We start from the raw sequence: 6,000 nt of genomic DNA on the forward strand, positions 1-6,000 counted from the left end.
ATAGTAGGTGCTATGTTTGACATTTTCCTTTATTTGAAGGGCTGCTAGTCTATTTTACAGAATTTGCTCCTAGGTTGCTTCATGGCTTTTGGGACTACAGCACTAATATAGGGCTTAATGTATTACTTTGTTGTCTCATTGTCCCATACTGGTCCTTTTGTTATTCTTTTGTTTACTATTTTAATCAACTAAAGCAGTATTTTTCAACTTTGGCAAATTTAAGATGGGTGGACTTGAACTCCTAGAATTCTCCAACCAGCCCAGAATTTTGGGAGTTGAAGTCCACCATTTTAAACTCGCCAAGGTTAAGAAACACTGAATTAAAAAAACAAACCATTCTGATCTGGGGCCTTTATTGTCCCACTATTTTGAATTAGACCATGAAAAAGTTATAAATTTAAGCTCAAATCGTCTTATTGTTTCAATTACTATGCTTTTTATAACATTCTGCCTGATGCAGTGATTAGGAGATTTGGAAGCACAATTTTTTTTTCTGAGTTGACCTTTATTTCCCTAAAGGGGAATATTCAAACTAGAAAGTAATTGTTAGCTCATTTTGTTGGGGTCAGCCTAATCCTCCATTCCAACTCCATTAAACTATTAACCAAGATAAATGTTTTTTAGTGCCCTTTAGGCACTAAAATTTATTTGTACTTTATAGGATGTGCAACAAAAAAAATGGACATTCTTGTGAATCATAGATGAGAAGCGAAATGTCTTCAAAGAAAAAAACAAGAAAGTCCAGTTGCTTCTTGAAAAAGCACCTTTGGGACAGCCATGACCTGAATGACTGAGAATCGCCACAGACTTTTAGCTATAGAATTTGGGATGGACACCCTTTGAATGGCGTGGGAATAGGAATAGATTTCCAGAGAAAAATTGCAGTCTACGGGAACCAGGAGCACTACTCAGGTGACCCCAAGGACACAGATAAACTTCCAAGTGCTTCAACAATCGTCTAAAAGGATGCAAATGACCAGCTGTCTGCAAGGAATATAAATCCTTCCACTCCCCACTATCCCGTCACAGCTGAAGAAGCTTCTTGGACTACAAGCAAAAAGTCTTCAAATGAAAACCAGAAAGTCCAGTTGCCTCTGAAAAAGCACCTTTGGGACAACCATGACCTGGATGATGAGGAATCTCTACAGACTGCCAATTATTTGTAAAATATATGGAAAGAATTACTTATTACTTTTATATTACCATTTTCAGTGATACCAGCATTACTTCTCCTCATAAGAAGAGAGAGAGAAAGAAAGGGAGAAATAGAGGGACAGGGAAAGATTAAGAAACAGAGAGGATAAATTAGAGTGTTTTTCAATCCTTATGAAGCTATGGATTTTGTTGTGTCTTTTCATATTATTTGCAATTTTTTAAGAGCATGGTGAGTGAAGTCTTTTCTGTTAAGCTTTTTGGATTAATAGAAGGCTGGGTGAAACCTTTTCTATATAAAAAAGGAAACTACTTTTTTCAGGAAAATTGCATCTTATCCTCAGTTGATGGAAACAATGCAACTTTCAGACAGAATGGTGCCAAAGGACCAGTGAATAGCTTTCCCAGTGAAGGAGATAAGCAATGTAACAGTTGATAGACGTGAACATTGTGACCTAAGGCTGTAACTCTGATAAAGAATTTTCAAGTATTTATAGGCACTGCCCTATTATGGACACCGCCTTGTTCATTCCCTAATCCATTACAATGAGCAAGATGCTGGGGGGTCATGAAAGATCAGTCATACTCAAAGAGCCTATTGGGATAACATTTTGGGGTAGAGGTCAAAAGCTCCATCTAGCACAAAGGTGTCCAACATTGGCAACTTTAAGACTTGTCAACTTCAACGCCCAGAATTCCCCAGCCAGCCACGCAACAACCATGGCTGGCTGGGAAATACTAGGATTTCTGGAAGTTGAAGTCTGCAAGTCTTAAAGTTGCTAAGGTTGGACATTCCTGATCTAGCAAAATAAGGAGGACGCTCCTCAAAAGCAGCAGAGTGATATCCAAAGATACCCTTTTTAAGTAACAGGGCAGTGTCCCTCCAGCTGGGGGAGGGGGGAAAGAATAAAATATTGTGTATCTAAGTTTACCAAGGCAGTATGACTATAGCATGTACATATGTTCCATGTGTAGATAATAGATATCAGTGAACTGATTTTTTTTTCCATCATGGTTTGTGTTTGAGAGCCCAGACTGCCTAATCTTGGTTCCTCAAATTATTTTACAGAAACATCTCAGAGAACATGTGATCCTGTCCAAAAAGCAGGGGTAATTAACTTTAAGGTAGAAAAATGTCCAAACCAACCCAGCTTTTATAATTCTTGCCAGTCTGAAGAGCAGTTGCTATTACCAATTGTCTGAAAGTACAGTAAATCTGAGTGAACTATTTAGATTGAACAGGCAGATAGGGAGGATTGCACAGTATCAATATGTTTCTGCCCTTGGAATACAAACTCAGGTGGTGAGATGGGATTGTCGTTAATAAACTCCTTAAGATGATAAATATAATGCCTTCCTACTGGGGAGAACAATGCACCCCCACATTAGTGTTCTCTATTGTTCCTTCTCCAATGAGAATACAATTCACTGTTTATACCAGTAGGAACTTGTCCTAGTTGGGCTTTATCTCTCTCCCTGATAACCATGGTATAATTAGGGTAGGACATCAGAAAGTGACATGGGTCAGGCAGCAAAAAGATGGAGAGACTATTCTTCAGACAATAACTTCAAGTATGCCTCATCAATTTCTCTTTTAAACTAATTAAATATGAGCCAACAGTGTGTGCCGGTAGCCAAAAAAGCCATTACAAGCCTAAGTTGCATTAACAGAGGGATACAATCAAGATCAACGGGGTACTAATTCCACTCTATAAAGCCTCAGTAAGACCACACCTAGAGTACTGCATCCAGTTTTGGTCACCACATTATAAAAAAGATGTTGAGACTCTAAAAAGAGTGTGGAGAAGAGCAACCAAGATGATTAGGGAACTGGAGGCTAAAACATACGATGAATGGTTCCAGGAACTGGGCATGGCTAGTCTAGTGAAGAGAAGGACCAGGGGAGACATGATATAGTGTTCCAATATTTGAGGGGCTGCCACAGAGAGCTATTTTCTAAAGCACCTTAGGCCAGACAAGAAATAATGGATGGAAACTGAACAAGGAGAAATTCAACCTGGAAATGAGGAGATATTTTTTGACAGTGAGAGCAATCAACTAATGGAACAACTTGCCTCCCAAAGTTGTGGGAGCTTCATCAGTGGAAGCTTTCAAGGAGACACTGGATTGCCATCTGTCAAAAATGGTATAGGGTCTGCTTGGGTGGTTAGACTAGATGACCTACAAGGTCCCTTCCAACTCTCTTAATCTGTTTAAAAAACATTTCATTAACAAAATTGGTGAATATGCAGAGGACTCAGTATTAAACAGGTTTTCCAGGTAAAGATATTCTTTTCCTAGCTAGAATCAAACTTTTATGTAGAATTTCCTCTGTATTTGTGCAGGGAACTGCAATGTCTTTTCAGGGTGTGCATTGCTCACAGCTGATATGTGTGCAGAGGTTTGGTATGGTCACAAATAATTCAGACATTCTAATGCACTGATTGGTGTCTTCCCTTCATGGCCAGTGTGGTAGCCTTCTCAGTGCATAACATTTGCTCGGCTGGCAAGAGTAGTTTTAGAGTCACACAAAGGAATTTATTTGTAGAGCCATTGCTCTGCTATTGATTCGGATTTTGGTTGACCGAAATATTCATCTGGCTGTGCCATATACTTCCAAAGAACATATTTTTAGGGTCAGTGCAGCAATGTTTACAACCAAAGCACTTCCAGTGGCTTTACTGCAGCTACTCCAAGCAATGTAATTTGAACTAATAATATTCTTTTTTTAAAAAAAATTGCTAGTTTATTTTTAAACCTTGACATAATATAGTATGGAATCCATTGCCCAGAATTTAAAGTATTTTCTTAGACACCCAACTATGGTCTCCAGTGTTATGGAATGTGCTGTTTTATTTTTCCCTTGAGAATCTGAAAGGCTAAAAGTAAGATCACAACTAAACAAAGGCATATCAATAACAGGAAGCTGTTGGTGAGAAATACCCTGATCTTCCTGTAAATTCACGTCACCGCGCTCCTCAGGGACAAAGGTGCACGAACAGCCCAGTAAATAATTATGATTTAATATGGGCCTTGCAATGCTGTTTACCGTACAACAACAAAAAAGAATTGTTTCTCAGGGTGCAAAAAAAGCAAATAACAGAAACCCGTATCAATCTAATCAGGAAACACTGATGTTATGTCTGGGTCAGCTGCTGAAAACAGGTTGTAACCCATCAGTGTATTGACTAGATAGCAGGACATGCACCCGAAGAGAAAGATCGGTCGTACAAAGCCCAAACCTTCAGAAGAGAATAAACTGGAAAATAAAAGCCAATCAACTTCTCATTTGCATTTTTTCCTTCTGCAGAAAGCACAAACAGTTCAGAATGAGATTGCAACATTTCTCTCAAGATGTTTATTGTCTTTGTTGGGAATTTACACACATAAAAAAGAAGCATCTTGTACTTTTTCTTTGCTTGTGTTTTGTGCGTTGCAATGTGGGAATCTTGTGGCTTGGCTGCCAGAGCAAATGCTATAGGAGGAAGAGCAAATGCTTATAATGGCCTCTAGAGAAGAACTTGGAATAAATAACTCTCAAGTGGGTCTCCCTGCGTTTCCTAACAGGAGTGCTCCTTTTGGGGGGTTCTGGACAACCACTCTTCCAGCAAAGCATTCCATTATGCCCCCATTCCATATTCTCTTTTCCTTTTACGACTGTGACTTTATCTGGGGTTACTGAATGATGCCATTACATGCTGGTTTTCTGGTTTTCCCCTTAGTAATTTTGGGACTTCTGCAAATCTTGTGGTTCTATTCAACTGGTGGATGCCTCCCTCTGGTATGCAGATGGTGCCATTTTGTCTGCAATCAGATAGGCACTTACTATATATTCATTGTTAGGAATGAGGCTTTGACTGGCAAACTTTGAACTTGGAAGCCCTGTGAGCTTATCTTCTATTTGACCTCAGGAATAGGTTCATTGGAAGATTTCAAAACTGACAGGGCAGATGTATTTGTTCAACGACTCTTGATTACACCCATTTGTTTAGTGACCATTTCAAGTCACAGCAGCACTGAAAAATTGACTTAGTCCTTGTGCTTATGACCATCACAGCATCCCCAGGGTCACATGATCAAAATTTAGGCAACTAGCATGTATTTATGATGCTAGTTGTAGCATGCATTTATGGTGGTTGCAGTGTCCCAGATCCTGTGATCGCTATTTGTGACTTTCCCAGACAACCTTGGACAAGCAAAGTCAATGGGAGAATTGGATTCACTTAACGACCATATGATTCACTTTACAACTATAGTAATTCATTTAACAACCATGGCAAAAAGGCCCTAAAATCAGGTGCAAAGCACTTAACAACTGCCATGGAAATTCTGCACTCAATGTTAGTCATAAGCTGAAAAATACCTGTAACTATCATACTGTTATGTCCTGAGGACTCAAGGAGTTCTCACTCAGGTCCACTCACTTTATGTGGGCGTTATTCTCCCATTCCCATTGGTTGGTTCTCCCCAGCAGCCAGCTATAAAAGCAGGCTGCGGGGTCCAACTGGTTGCTGATTGCTGCGAGCCAGTTCCAGGCTTGGCAAGCACGGTCAGCCCTTTATTTGTAAAATAAAGTACTGTTGCACTCATGCTCTGGTTCAGCCTCTCATTGCTCAAACTTAACACTGGCGACGAGGATGGGATGGCTACCAGATGCACCTTGCAACCGCTGAGTCACTAGCCACCGATCCGCAGCCCAGAGAGAGCGATCGGCTGGCGATAGGGAAACGCTGATCCGCAGCCAGAGAGAGCGGTCAGCTAACAAAACGAGCGATCAAAAAGAGCAAACGCAGATCCGCAGCCAGAGAAAGCGGTCTGAGTCAAAGAGTTAGAAGCGTCTGTAGCCGC

Source organism: Pseudonaja textilis, chromosome 2 (genome assembly GCF_049901715.1).
Source record: "Pseudonaja textilis isolate UNSWEBS1 chromosome 2, rPseTex1.2, whole genome shotgun sequence".
In the NCBI taxonomy this organism is placed as follows: Eukaryota; Metazoa; Chordata; class Lepidosauria; order Squamata; family Elapidae; genus Pseudonaja; species Pseudonaja textilis.